General features: G+C 37.6%; 1 protein-coding gene across 3 annotated transcripts in view; it reads right to left on the bottom strand.

Annotated features, from left to right (window-relative positions):
• AGMO (alkylglycerol monooxygenase) overlaps nucleotides 1-15842 on the bottom strand; it is a 190533-nt gene that overhangs the window by 154006 nt on the left and 20685 nt on the right. The window lies entirely within an intron of this gene.

The following is a 15842-nucleotide window of genomic DNA, read 5'->3' as shown; positions in this document are numbered from 1 at the left end:
AATTCATAGAGTTACTCTCCATTATGGATAGTAGAGAAATTCAGAAGACAAAAATTAATTTTTACTTTAAAATAAGTACCAGTCTCAAAATATCTCACAACTGTAACCTGTTTCAAATTTTAACAGAGTAGTCAGCGATTTAATTTTTGAATCCTTAAAAGTGTTGCAAACACAATTTTATAAATAACAGGAAAATAAATAAAACGATCAAAGGTGAAATTCATGACTTGAGAATAACATCAGACTTACAATTAAAGTTGCTGTGGTTTATGGATAGGAATAAATAGCATACACTAGGACTACACTCTGGCTCATTTGACCACGTTAATATTTAGCATTCAAAGCTGCTGCCAATACAGCATTCACCTGAGTCAGGTGAATTAGCATTCCAAAGCTCTCTTTGGAACAAATCACAGATACAGTGAATTTCTTCCTGAACTAGGTATCATTCCCTGCATTTGGATTTTAATTGAAAATACTTACTTAGCTACTCCTGTTTTCTATTTCTTCTGGCACAGTTTATTTCTGATTTTACCTCTATTGTGCTACTTCTGAACCACATGGCAAACACTTTCAGCCATGATACAGGTTATATAAACTATTTCTACTAAAGTAAGCAGAAGTCTAGTAAACCTTTGAAAGTTAGAGATAACTGTGCATTTCACTATTGATCCAGTTTCTGCCATACTTAACTTTCCTATGTCAGTGTCTGACATAACGTAGACATAACATATGCACTTCTGGGGTTTTTTTGTCTAAAATAAAACAGTTTTACTCAGTCATTTTCAATTTGACTTTACTTTGGCTATACTGCAATCAAAACAGTCCTGACAAACTAGGAGAGATTGGGCTGATCTTAGGATGTGACACCATTAAGGAAATCTGTCTTGCAAGGAGGAAATTCAACAGCTGCTTCTGGAGGAAGCATCTTTATCACTGAGTCAGAGAGGAACCAACTGCTTAGCATAATTTTAAAGGCAGCTCCTCTGTCACAGGCATCATCACTCAGCTGATGTGTAAAAACCATTTATAAATATTAGCAATCATCTAGCATTTTTCAAAAGAACAGGAAAGTTAATCCTGTTTCCTGACTGAGTTCTGCCTTGCATAATTACATTCTGACTACCTAAGTTCTCCTGCAATTTCAGTTAATTACAGTATTATTCTTACTTCCTGTCCGAAAGTTATTTGTGTAGTAACCATATCCTACTAAAGTGGAAGATGAAGTAAGCTCTGTGAGTTATTTTGATTAATATGTAAAATGTTGTGCTATCACCTCACAGAAAAAACCACTACATATTGGATATTATTCCCAACTAAAAAATGTGTGAAACTTTTCAGCAATTATATTAACACTCAGTAGCCTACCTCTCAAGGGATGCTTGTATTACTTGACTAATAGATATAAATCTGTACGTACCTAAAAAATATTAATTCACCCTTTTAGTGAACATGAGCAAATGAAAAATCTTAACTCTCTCCTAAGATGTAAAAAGTATACAAAAAAAATATACGAAGTATACATAAAAGTATAGTTTTTTAAAAAGGAAAAGGCAATGGCAAGTGCTAACAGTGTAGAGGACAATTTCGCCCAACTCACCTATTAAAAACTACTATTGCCAGTTCTGGACATTGGAAAATCATTATATTTTCTTGACAATTGTAAACTTTGAGGCATATCTAATTGGGAAGAGACTAGAGTATTTTCGGAAGACCAAACAGGGCTACCTAACTTTATGGGAAAATTGCATCTTAGCTATATAAAAAAAAAAAATACAAGATTTCTTAGTGCCTAATATAAAAAGAGTGCTTTCCTTCATTTTTGGTGCAAACTCTCATTTTGCAATTAACAGCAAGCCTTCTAACAGTTTGTATAGGACAGGGCTTTATGGCAGTAGCCATAAATCTATCCACCATCACTCCTCCTAAACTCATCCTGACTCTGAGTATATTCCTCCACACCATCCCAATGCCTACTGCTTTCTGTCACATTCCCCTGCTCCATCCAACCCTCCCCATGCTCTTCCCCACATCCGGCAATGCTTCCATATCCCACTCAGACAGACATAGCATTTTCCTATGTGAATGTACTCCACTTTGCCTGCCCCAGCTTTCTCCTTCTACAGTCATTTTTGTGATATCTAAAATTTCTTCTAGTGCTTCAACTGCTGTAGTTTAGACCCTTTCCACTATTATAAAAATTATTTTGCTCCTCCAAGAAACAGGAAAAAAAAAAAGAAAAAGGTGTCCTATAGGCACAAAAATCAAAACCAAGGAGAAATAATCTCAGAATTATTTTAAAACCAACACCACAAAAAAATGCTTTAGACAGGCTAATATTGCAAGACCTGGCAACACATGCAGACAAGTCATCATGACACACTTGAGAAAGAACTAGTTTGACTAGCAAATCTGAACTATCGTTTTGTCAGCCCATTCTCCTATCCCTCCATAAGGAAACCGCAGCCACAAGTGGGTGGTGGAGTCCAGAACCAATGCCTTCCCTGGGAGTTGTGTTGCCACTGTAACTGATGGGCTGGGGCAGCTTCCAGTGGCCACCTGGTTACTCAGCCTTTAGCTGAAGGGTTTTTTCCCAGAGACTAGCAATTTGCTCTCTCTTGACTTAGTCACTTTTTCTTCATGGTCACTCTCCATTCCTCCTGTTCTCTCTTCTAAACAGCTCCCCCTCCCTCTCTATATGCAAAGACTCATGACAGCAAGTATTGCAACTGGTGATACTTTCACAGTTTCTTTGCACCATTAATGTCTTTCCCTGTTCTGAGCACATGACACTTCCAAGCAATGTTTTGGGTATTACATGGTAATTGAGACAAGCAACTTCTGCATCCTTGCAATGGCCATCGTCAGGTCAGGCTCCAGAGCCTATTTTTCCTCACACATGACTGAGAAGAAATCAGTAGAATCATTGAAGAAATTTGGTGTTGACAGATGGTGTCTTTGAGACAAGGATTTCTGAAAGCTCTTTATTTTTTCTAAGGAGAAAAAGAATGGACTTCTGTAATTATATGGCTATATATTTTCTAATGTTTACACACTAGCAGGATGGAAACACATAAAACAAGTCTACAGAAGCACAAAAAAACCATTCAAGACATTTTGCATTTAAAACTACAGGCAATGCCATTGAAAGGAGTTTGCAGGGCTAGAACATGCTGCAACATATTGCAACACTGCCTGCCCAGGAGGAGGATAATCCTGTTTAGAAGCTGAGCTTGGTTTTTGTGGTGGGTTTTGGTTTTTTCTTTTTTTTTTCTTTTTTTTTTTTTTTTTTAAAAAAAGGTTTAACTTTTGGTATGCTTGTTTTGAAGCTCCTAAAGGAGTGGGGAGTTCCCATAAATCAGTTCATCACCTCCCATGCACTGGAGCAAGCTCCAGCCCTCGTCTGCCTCTCCAGGGCCCTGCAGGCCATGGGAGATCTTTAGCCCAAGTAAGGAGAGAAAGACCCGGCCAACAAGATCTATGCTGGAAGGGGCCTCCTCTGCCCCACTGCTAGTATGGTGGCAAGACCCTCTTATCCCTCATCAGCAGAGGAAAATCCCTTTCACATTAAGTACAATTAGAGGTGAAAATTGGCTGCCAATTTTTGAAAACCTGTCACTTTAAGTTTTAAGGGAGTTGGCTTCCTTTTCAATTTTAAATATATCTCACCCATATGGGAATAATACACAATCAAATCCAATATTTTTCCTACTGCCTAGCAGCTAGGTTATTTACTTGACTTTAACAAGACTTTTCTTTCCTCTTCCCGAGTTTGAGAGCAAGCCACAAGCTGAGATGAGCTGTGCTGCTGTATGAGCAGGCAGCCGCTTCCAACTATTTATTTGAAAAGAAGCAGATATGTATGTTAGGTGGGAAGGGAGAGACTCGGCGTAGGCGGGGAAAAGAGGGGAAAAAGTCAAGGTTTAAATTTTTTGTTGTCATAAATAAGCAATTTGAAACATGGGAACAAAAAATAGGAAACTTTCAACGACTTGACACACCTATTTCCTACTGCTGGAAAATTAAGATAGTTCCATAAGCTGCATCTCCCCTGAACTAAAAACAATGCACAAAGGGTGCTAAGTTAGCCATGCAGACACAATGGCCATTAAAAAAATCCCACTTGCATGCTGTGCAAATCTGCATGTTCAACCTGCATCTGTTCTTAAGACACTAGATTGAAGGCAAAACAAAGTTTTACTTTGAACCCCTTTTCGCCCCAAATTGTAGAAATAAAAATCTAGCATGTTTACTATTTACAACTTCCTTTTCAGAAGACACAGGTAGAACTTTTATGCTTTCCAAAATGTAACCTTACACATCTGGCCAGCTAACATCTGGATATTTATCTTCACTCATCATTTCCTTCAGTAAGTCCAAAAACTCTCCGTTATTTCAGCTGAGATTCAGCCCAAGGGAGTACAAAAAAAAGTTACATCCTTCTTTTGTCCAGGTTTTATAAACTGCTTTTTACCTTTTTCCCTGGGATATCAGTAAGTATAAAAATAAGCAGTCTGGATTCCTTTGACTGTAGTTTTTATTCTGTGAATATGTACCACTGTAGTCACAGAGAGCATACATATGCAATTGAATTAATTACACAGTCATATCTGCAATGCCTGCAAAATATCCTACGTTTTTAAACAGGCTATACATGCATATATATATATTTATTACATACTTTCAGAAGAAACTACTCAAATCACAAGTAAGAATACAGACTGATTTTTGAATCAACTATATAGCAAAACTTATGCCAATTAAACTTCAGATAGTCACAAAACAGGAAATGTATCATTCATTCTCTTAAAAAAATTCACTTGCAGAACTCATTCCTGAGTTTGTCCCTTGCTCTGCCACTGTACTAGGAAAGTCTTATCATCTGTCTGTGCTGTCCTTCCCCTATTTTACAGAGGACAATAATGAAACTCATTCCCATTGCAATGCACTTTGCAGTTTAACTATGAAAAAAAGTACTCTAAGAGACTCAATTGTTATTATAAAAGATACATATTGAGCAAAGGAAAAGGTGAATAATTTCTTAATCTATCTAATTATGAGTTTAATTTTTCTTATTGGTCAGTAATTTTAAGATACTGCTGACTTTAAATTTTCCACATCTCTATCCTGATATCTAATCTGAAATTGCTTAGCAACATTTTTTAGACAAGAAATAAAATACTTCAAACAAAGGTTGCATGTAGTTCTCCTTAGTAATTTTTTTGAACCAACTTCATGCTTTCCAGCTTAACTCTGCTTGGTGAAGTTGAAGTGCTTTTACAAGAGATGTTAATTTAAAAATCATACCAGTATTTAAAAACAAAAGAGCAAAAATTAACACTATGGCTTCTTAATATTCTATCATTTAGTATTAACTTATTTTCTATGTGCACTGAGGTCACTTTGCACGCTGTCCTTTGTCCCATAGGAATTCTGCAAAGTGTTCATGACTCAGATTCATTTTAACAATATGGTCCAAGGGAAGCTGCTAACGATATAATAAGCTTACATACTTAACTGCATTTCTCCATATTTTTAGATTTATTTTTCAACTTTACATCAACAAAAAATATATATGTTTTAGTACCAAAACAACATTTATAATAATAAAAAAAATCACATTTCGATGAGTGGATGAGAGACATGAGCAGAAGAGCAAAGCTGCATATGGGGGAAGGACTTTAGCATTGGCTTTGACAGGTTTGCTTGTTCCTGCCTCACTTCAATTCTAGCCAACAAACAACTCAGAAAAGTTCCCTTAATCTGCAGTCAGAAGTACATTAAAGTCAAAGACAGCTTTTGGTGAAGAACTCCTTTTATTTTTATTTCTGTAACAAAGTATAGGCTACCTTGAAATAAAAAATATAAGATTTTATTTTTATAACTACAAACGCTTTAGGATTTCAGCATCCATATGTGTTAATAGTGATGAAAATTTATAAGAAATTAAAAGAAAGCATAGAAGGATGTAAAATATATGATGCACATATAAAGCATGTACTTTCCTTACACTACTGTGCTATACAATCAATAAAATCCTACCTTCTTGTCTCAATTTAATAGGCTAGTTTCCAGGTGATGGAAGGCATGAACATAATGTCATTGATTTCTGAAATGATTTCTTGTGAAAACATGTTACATGCCATAGTGTTATTACAGGTTGAGAGTCTGCACTTCCCTTTTTATACTTAGCAAGAGTTTTGCCACTCCTGAATTTATAGAAATAAAACGGTGATGTATACTTAGAACAACAGTGATATTTATGATATATGTTCCTTAAATGGAAAGGAATTCATCTAATTTTAAAGTTAAAAGTAGCAAGGGGGAATCTTGCCCATGTTTTAAAAGGTCACACGTCCAGGTTGCACTGTACTGTCTGAAGCAATGCCCACACCATTTTACTGACAGTCTGCATAATGTCCTCACCGGGACTGAGCATGGTTACAGTTTTTTTCAGAAAAACATTTGTAAACATTTCTGGAAAATTAATAGCTAGATAGAATCAAGAATCCTCCTCCTGGACCCTACAAAACCTTGTACTTCCTCATGCATACATAGCAATATGACTTGATTAGTCACGATTTTTTTTTCCCAGCAACAAACAGAAAATTTCTGTTCCCGTGTAGCCCTCAAAATAAGCAGCCCAGAGGCCAACATCAAGTGCTCAAATCCAAGTCCATAATCCAACATAATCCTTTACATAATCCAACTATGGAGACTGTAAAATAGCTGAGTGACTGCTATTTAGGGTATCTGCCTTTCATACAGCTTTATACATAAGAATATTGTAGGTATCTTCTTGCAACAGTATGTTTATGTTCTATTTAGAGCATGTCTTCATCTCAATTTAAAAGTAATTTTATTTTTAAAACAATTACTGTTGATGAATTTATTCAGATTGACATTCACTGATTACTGAGAAATACTGTAGGTTACATAAATATCTTTGGTGGAGAAAAAAAGAAAAGTTATACCAAAATGGGATTTACTGATAACTTTAGCCATTAAAAAAAAGAAAAAAAAAAAAACCCTGGTTAATAATTATTATTAATTTACATCTTCCACCGGCATGCTATCAATTTAGATAGAATACAATGTGGAAAAGATTGCCCTTCCTACACTTAAAAATCAATTTTGGCAGCTTAAATACTTTAATTAAGGCAATAAAGATGCATTGAAGGAAACTTACATGCAAAGAACATGGTCCAGATAGAATAATGTTTTGTCTGCTCAAAACACACTTTAAATGTTAATTGCCCATCTTGAAATGTAAAATGAAGTATTTTAAATGGTGATGGCCTAGCTAGATTTTAGCAAGCAAAGAAAACTATTACAGACATCCAGCTTCTAGAAATCTGAGTAATATCCTGAAAGGAACAGCTTGCTATTTGGGGGTTGGAGTGGAATAAACTTTTATTCTGCATTAAAAAGTCGTTCTAAATTTCTCATTCTTAGCAAAAAAAAAAAAATCCTTTTCAAATTTGAATATAATCGTGCAGTATTCTTTGCAAGAAGGTGTGCACATCAGTCAATAAAACTGAGGGTGCAATTAGAAATGGAGAAGCTTTTTTCTTTCCTTTTTTTGATTTTAGCTAGTTCTGAATATTTCAGTCAGTCACATAACCTGATAACAAATATAATTAAAAACCTTATATGCATGTATGCATAAAATACACATATTCATGGATACACACTGGAAAACTGTATTTAAATTACAGAAAAAAAATGCATAAAGAGAATGGAAGAAATGAAAATAGCAATGATAGGGTCTGTAGTGACAGGACAAGAAGGAATGATTTTAAACTGAAGTAGCGTTAATTTAAATATAAGAAAGAGGTGTTTTCTAGTAAGGTTGATAAAACAGTGGTTGCCCAGAGAGGTGGTGGATGCCCCATCCCTGGAAACGTTCAAGGTTGGATGAGGCTCTAAGCAACCTGATCTAGGTTGAAGATGTCCCTGCTCACTGCAGGGGGGTTGGACTAGACGACCTTTAAAAGTCCCTTCCAACCCAAACTGTTCTATAATATTTCTGGTATGTCCTTGGTCCTAATACCGCAGAAATGGGATATTTTAGCAATGTCCTGCTGAGGAAGAGAAGAGTCGGAGCCTTTCAGAGTAGCTTATCTCCCCAGGAGGAGAGCAGGGTCTGTGCCCCCACTCCGCATCCCCCAGCCACACAAACCACAAACATGCCCCAGCAACACCCTTACCTTTCCCTTCAGGTAGACTGTCAAGAGGCTCCAAAGCTAAATTCTGCACAGAAAGAAATTTCAAAAGAGCTATTTGAAATGTCCAATACCATAGGTCTTCAAAGTGTGTGTTAGCTAAAGAGCTGCTTTCGAGTAGGGGTGCAGAGCAATAGCATTCTGTTCATTTTTTTCTCCATGCTAGAACTATACAGACTGACAAACAGAGCAATAGTGACCAGGAAATTTTTACTAGCACAGGAGGAGAAAAACAACTTCTTTTTGTAACAGAGAAAGCACAAGCATCTCAATGGGTCATCTGTTTCAACAATGCCTTTTATTTCTCTAGGCCTCTGCTTCTACTTTAAAACTTAGCGACAAAAAATAGTTACCACTGCTGCTGTTTGATGAATTATATGGTGTGTGCTTTTACTCTAAATCTAATTCCTTACAATCATAGTTTCATATCGCAGATTAAAACCAGTTGTTGCATTTGGTACCTTTTATTGCTGATCTGCTGATTTCAACAGATTGGTAAAAGATGGAAGTGACATAAAAACGAACCTTGCCCCTCTTCAAACATCCTGCCAGTTCAGACAAAGCCCTCCAGCAAGAGAGTGTGCACAGCTGCTGTGTCACAAACTGAGGTAGAGTCTCCAAAGTCACCACAATTGGTTTTGGAAAAAGATGGGTTAAAAATGAGCCTAGATGAAGTGATTTTTGTGCATCTTCTACAGGAAACAGATATTAGTGAGCATTTTTACATTTCTCTATAATTAAGCAAGAAGCCTTTAGCTGAAGTCATGGCTTAAAATTAAGTCAAGGGAAACAGGAATATATATTCTCAGGTGGGTTCTTTGCTTACTCAAAATACAAGTTTCTAGCATGATATATATTCAAAAGACAAAAAAAAGAAAAAGGAAGATAAGACAGACATAGCTGGACTGCTTTCCTTGAGTAGTCGAACTTGCAAACATACAGTCCCTTCTCTTTAACTTATGAAGTCACCTGATTGAAGGTGGTTCTATAACATTAGGAGGCCAAATATTGTAAAACAGAAATATTTCAAAGAATTTGTTTCAGGTAAAACTCCATAAAAAGAAACTCTTCAAACTATTGCAAAAGAACTAGTTTCTCCTCTTCCACACTCAGTGACTTTAATAATTCACGTTTTACTTTATGTTCTATAACACCTTAAAAAAATAGAAGTGTTATGAACCATTTCAATGGTTTTCAGCAGCACACTTGAAAAAGTATGTCAAATGAACTGTTTCTCTGCACAGCGAGTTGGATGCTTTCATACTTATGTCTCCACTCAGACTAAAAAGGGATTATTTTTTTCCCTGTTTAAAAGGCAGGTGCAGACTAGAGGGCAGCACTAGCCAAGGATATGGGCGTGTGAAGACAGCTGACTTTTTGAATGGTCAAACATGCTAATTTATAACAAACTTTCTTCTTCCACTTCATCATATTTTCTAATGTTTTACTAAATAAGCGGGTTGCAAACTTGTTTTTGTGCAAAGCAGATCCAGAGCTTTTTCCCTAATCTGTGTACTCAGGAAAAACCCAGGCACTGCAGGTAGGAAAAAGATGAAATTCCACCTTCCAGACACCCATATGCATGTCTAACTAATGCATGTCTACATATAGAGAGCCTCAAGAATGGAAATGTATTATGTAAATCCTTAAAGCAGGGTAATAAGTGACACTTAAAGGAGTATTAACCTTGTGCTGCCACTTTCCCAACCATAAAATGACAAACAAGGAAAATGGAGGAATAGTTTCTTTTTCATTTTGTACTGGGAAGTTTGCCGTATCTGTTCATGGTGAGAGCTTGAGAAAAGATAAACAGTGCTGAAAAGAGATGGAATTACAACCTGAATTTTGGCATAAAAGTTGTGTTTCAATAGTGTCAGCTCACGCTTTCATTAATACATATTTCATTATATTTAAAAAAATACATTGCCTCTAGCATCATAAAAATAAAAAATAAAAAAGATTGCTTTTATGCTTGTATCAAGGCCTAATTCATAACAGTCAGAGATCTGTCTCTCCCAGAATCCTGGGGAAAGAAAAGCAATTACCAGATATTTACAGAAAACCTACAAGAGTCAAGCAAGCATATAGTGTTGAACCCAGACTATGGAGTTTAATTCCTCACCTATTGCAATGAGCCATGTCCTACCCTCCACTATATTGTATTCCCACTCAGGAGCACATCCTACAGCACATCTAAAGAGCCAAAAATTCACGGCCAATCATTGTCTGACCTCCAACCTGCTGGCAGATTTGTTATTGCCATCATTCTTAATTACCTCTGACATTTCACATATTTAGAAAATCCATTCACCCGGAAACGTCTTTTGGATAGTCAGAAATTAAGTAAAAACTCTCTAGGGGTTTCCCTCTTATTTCCATCTTCTGAGCTCTTCAGGTTACGAATATTTTTGAGAAAGTCAATTATTATCTCACCCCATCTAAAGTAAAACAGGAAGGGGCTTGTGCTATCTGCATGTGCCACAATAAAATTAACAGACTAAATGAGTCAACCTCACCTCATATCAGGACATTATTCTTGCCAGTATACAAGAAATCAGTCTTTCAAACAACAGGAACTTATTATGAACAATAACAAACTGAAAACAATACAAGCAGGCTCCTACAATTTTATGGGACCCTAGACATTCCATATCAGGAAGCGTCATTACAGCTGAGGTGTTTTCAGGTGAACTTTCTCAGCAAAATATACATTTAAATACAAGAAGGAATAGCAACATCTTGGTTTGCTAAGATTGACTTTGGTCTTCTACAAATTCAGTATTCACCCAGGAAATTAAAAGACACATAGTGAAGGAGCACTTCTTACTGCTAAAAAGTAAGAGATGGGTAAAAGATAGTTATAAAAACAAGCATATAGAAATAACAAATCATCTAGTTTATTTACGGTCAACTTGGAAGGCAAGGAATGAGTCATAATCACATGAACTATCTATTTATTTTCAATTCATGTTATGTTGCCTGCAGGTTTTAGACTAGAATCAATCAGAAGATGGAACAGAAAATACAACAACTAGCTATTGCTGTTGCTATTTTTGTAAGGCAAGTAAAGGCAGCATTTTAATATCCTGCTCTCCCAACTCTGTTTAAAAAATAAGAAAAACAACTGACAGAATACTAAAAAATGTTTTCTGTAAAATTCACAAGAAGAGGATATTTTTCTCTTAATCATTGGGTATCAATTCCCTTTGCAATCAACACAAGCTGTGACAAGAAAAAGAGCAGAGCCTCATCTAGTCACTTGACAGTTCCCAATATTTTCTATCTTTCATTAGGGTGAAATTAAATTTATTTCACATTGGATAACCAATATGGTACTGAATTTCTAGTCGGGTAAACAATGACATTTTTCCACAAGCAAGAACAAGCCTAAAAAAACCCACCACCATCCACATCTCTTCCCTTGACCACTTTGGCACATAAAAGAACATTGTAATTTACTATATTTGTAGGGGAATACAGGTTTTCCTGAAAAAATAAAAAAGGTGTGTCTCTGACCATGTTTCCAATAAAAAAAGTCAGACATCATCTTATTATAATGAATTTCCCATAAATCTGAAACACTTTAAACCCAAAATTATTTCCATATACTATCAATTGTTAATATAAAATCTACTTAACAAGTCCAATCTAATATACCAAGTTCAGACAAGTACATTATAAAATGCAGATTAAAAGAGCACTTCAAAGGTAGGAATGGGTCAGATAAATATAGCACAATCATATGATTTCAATACACCCTCCAAAAATTATCAGCAAATGTAGATGGTGAAGAGACTCTGAGTCTTGCTGTCTTTTCCTCTAAGAAGTTTAAACTCATCTCCTCGTGCAACAGTAAACACAGTATTGCACTGCTGTCAAAAGTGATAACAGATTAGGATTATTATTACACAATACATATACCATTATCAGAAAGAATAGGACTGGGTTTTACTATTGCACATTCCAGTCATTTTAATGGCACGAATCTTGAGACACCCATCCCAATTTATCCACTCTGGTTCCTCATAAAGTAATGAGTTACCTGTCTGTGTACTCCTGACTAAGAAAATTCTGTCTGCTCTCTCACAAGTCTCGGCTTATCCCATAGATTCTCTGCTAGTTAAGTCTTGCTTATGTCCTGCTCCATGGTTAAACTGACCCCTATGACTACTGGACTAGTTGAATTGTTAGGAAAGAAATGCAACACAACCTTGTTTTTTTAGCATGGACTATTTCAGTGATCTTATGCACAGAGTCTCCATGCACGATATTTTTTTCAGGACTGAGTGGGCTGCGAAATGCAGCATGGTGTAGGAAAGAGCAGTCAGAAACTTGTGAAGTCAGCTCTGCTGCTGAAGAAACTGTAACAAAAGCTGCTCACTGGGAGAAGAGGCAGAAGCAATGTTTCTCATAGCTAAGAGAAACACCCTTTTTTAAAAAAAAAAAAAAATCTATAAAACAGGGCATGAAAAGTTCATAAAACTTCCAATTATTGGAAATCTTAGAAAGGAAAATCCTCAACATCTTCAGTTGAGACATTTTGCCACAGTTTGAGGCATGGTCTTTTCAAGGACAACGCTGAAGTGAGTTTTCAGGATTTCTTTCTTTGTCCTCTGCCCCTTCAGAAGCTGGCCTTGGCCAAAAGGTCACTCCTTTTGGATGGGGGAATCTGAGAAGCCTGGACTTTATTGCTCTAGAATACACCTGGTGCAGAAGGCTCATTTCTCATCCACCATAAATAAACTCAGAATTACTAAGAGACACACCATTAACTAAAAATTTTATGTAGCAGCTGGGGAATCTGCTGAGAATATACTCATCATTTGAGGTCTATTTTATGACCTCTGATGTAACTCAAACCATCAGTTCATATTGGCTCGGCCTTTCGCTGACAGGGACCATGTCACGTATCCCGCAGGGCGGCTGGAAGCCACCAGCGGACAATGGGGCGAGCGGCTGACATCGGCCACCGGGGCCCAGGCAGAACAATGCAGCTGCTGCGGAGGTTGGCCCTGTTGAAGGAAACTCGTTTCTCCCAGGTTGTCTAAAGGGAGGGACACTGAAGCAATGGAAATTCCCCAGCAGTAAAGGAGAACAAAAGAAGAGGTGTTGGAAGCTGCTGTTAAAAAGAGACAGGCTCTCTCTCTAAACCCGCTGGCTGCCAGACTTGGACAGCTTCTTCCAGGGCCTGAAAGAGGAGAGGAGGGTCCTCTGGCTGATATAAACCCACTCTATTCTTCAGGACACAATCCCTTACGAAGCATAGATTAAAAACTACTCCCTTTAAGAGGGCCAGAGCTTTACAGCTCCCCACTATTCCCCACAGGAGCATAGGGTTGAGTGCACAGCCCCTGCTAAGGGACCTGCTCTGGCCAGGGGTGCCCCAGGACCCGGCAGAGCCCCCCACACTAGAATCCACCACCAGATACCCCACTATCCCGCAGCCAGGACCTGGGCTCCACACCAGTGCTGTCTCTCTTGTTTTTGCACGGGTCTGGAATTCTCTAGATTTCCTCCCCTGATTAAAAGGTGTGGCTGCTGAAGAAATTAGTTTACAGAGCCTCCAAATTCCTTACTGCCGTTGTCATTTGTCTGCAACAGGAGTATCTGTGAGGCCAGGGCGCGGGGAAGAGTGTGCTGGGCCACGGCTGGGGCTCGGCACTGCTCTGGGACCACGAAATCCCCCGTACTAGCAGGAATAACTCCGCAAGGACTCCGCACCTGGAGAGGAAACTTGAGGAGTAATCCATATATGCTAGATTAAAATATCTGGTAAAAAATCCTTCAAACCCACACATATCCTTCCCTAAAAAAAATTGTTTAAAATAAAACCTGTGATTTTACAGCTTACTTTTTTTAGTAGTACAGCCTAAAAATGGGTGTTTTTACCGAAGCAAAGGGAAAAGTTACATTGATTTATAAATTTATTTCAGTGCCACAAAAAAAAAGCAGTGGCTAAATAGTCCGTTGACTGCCATGGCTTTTGGATCAGACCCAGAAGAACATTGGAATAAGTGCTGAAACATTTTATTTTCTACCCTTTTAGGGGCTACTGCAAACAATGGAAAATACAAGCACATACTTAGAATAACTCTATCCTTCACAAAATGAGATCACACCTAAAAATACTTCCTTTTGTTGCTGTAGAACTTCAGTTTGTGATAATAGCTATTACATGCATATAGTGAAGAGGAAAAAATATCTCACCAAATCCTGGGTAAATATTTGATATTGCATAGCAGAGTTTCTTCTACAGAAGAAACTTTAAAATCTATAATGATTCAGACTATTTGTGAAATAGTAGAATGAAAAATCCAATTATTGCATGGACAACATGAAATAAGGTAGTAAAAAGGTCAGGGGGTTGAGTTACTAAATTATTGCTTGCACCTAGGAAAAGCTGCATAATGATGATAATTCTTTGTATAAAAATGATATCAAGTATTAAGAAACAACAGAAAAATGTATCTGAATTTTAGGTTTTCAGTTTGAAACAATTAGCGCTATTATTTATATCCCCACACATAAACCCACATAGCTTGAATTTCCTGGGATATACATGTGCTATTAATTTTTAACTTTGCTCTAGGATCCAAGCCTGAATCACCAGGCCCTGTCACACTTTCTAATGCAAGGGTGTGTTTTGTCTGCTTGTACCAGAGGCTTTTCCAGTGTCCTTCTCAACATGCCAAGGTATTTTTCAGGATTTTTAAGACCATCTCCTACACTTAAATTTCCTCAGCAACTTCCAATGCAGCTGACTTCCACAGCTGTGTTGCCGTGCTACAGATTTCATCATTGAAAGAGTAAATTTTTATAGAATAGTTCACCACTGACCTTCTTAAGAGAAGGGCATTTTCTTACAGTTTCCTCAACTCCATTATATACAGAATTGGTTTGTATTTTAATTCTAAAACCTATTAAGATTCACTTCAAAGTGTGCAATCCCCTCAAAAGACAGAAAAACAGAGAAGAGTAAGTGTAAAGTTGCTGCACGAACAGAAATACATCCAATTGCTTTAGGGAGCCCAGAGATGACGCTGTTCCCTTCTCTGCCAGTGGGAATTTTACCACTGACTCCAGTGAAGGCACAGCCAAGCTACCGATTTTCTAACACTCGAAGACAATTATTTTTATTTTAAAATTCAGGAATAGCCTCTTGCTCTGGTCCAGTTCTCAGCCTGAGGCTGTAGCCCTGCCAGCACTGTTAATGTCATTGTTTGTCAAGCATATTCCCAGTCTTGCGTACACCCACGCGGAGCTCCCAGCTCCCAGCCGTGATGTCCCCCCCAATGCATTGTTCCACCTCCCCCTGCTTCCTCGCCTCCCTCCCTGTCCCCCCTCATTGTTGTCCCCCTACACCCACCCTGCATTGTTCTCATACTCGCCTGCCATCTCCACCTGGGAGGGACCCTTCCTCCCTCCCACTCCTTGCAGCAGCAGCTCAGGCTCCTTTCTTACCTACTTCCATATATTCCGCTGACCTACTGGCATCAAAGCATTTTCCCTTTCTGAAAACACATTACATAAAGTACCATTACCAGATCTCACAGCTCCTGTGAGCAGTGGGTGCTCTGCGTTGAGAAGCCCAGTCCAAAGTCTTTTAAAGAACAAGAA

The sequence above is a fragment of the Pseudopipra pipra genome, chromosome 1, assembly GCF_036250125.1.
Source record: "Pseudopipra pipra isolate bDixPip1 chromosome 1, bDixPip1.hap1, whole genome shotgun sequence".
In the NCBI taxonomy this organism is placed as follows: domain Eukaryota; kingdom Metazoa; phylum Chordata; class Aves; order Passeriformes; family Pipridae; genus Pseudopipra; species Pseudopipra pipra.
The sequence above is the reverse complement of the archived record's forward strand: the minus strand, read 5'-3'. Positions and strand labels throughout refer to the sequence as shown.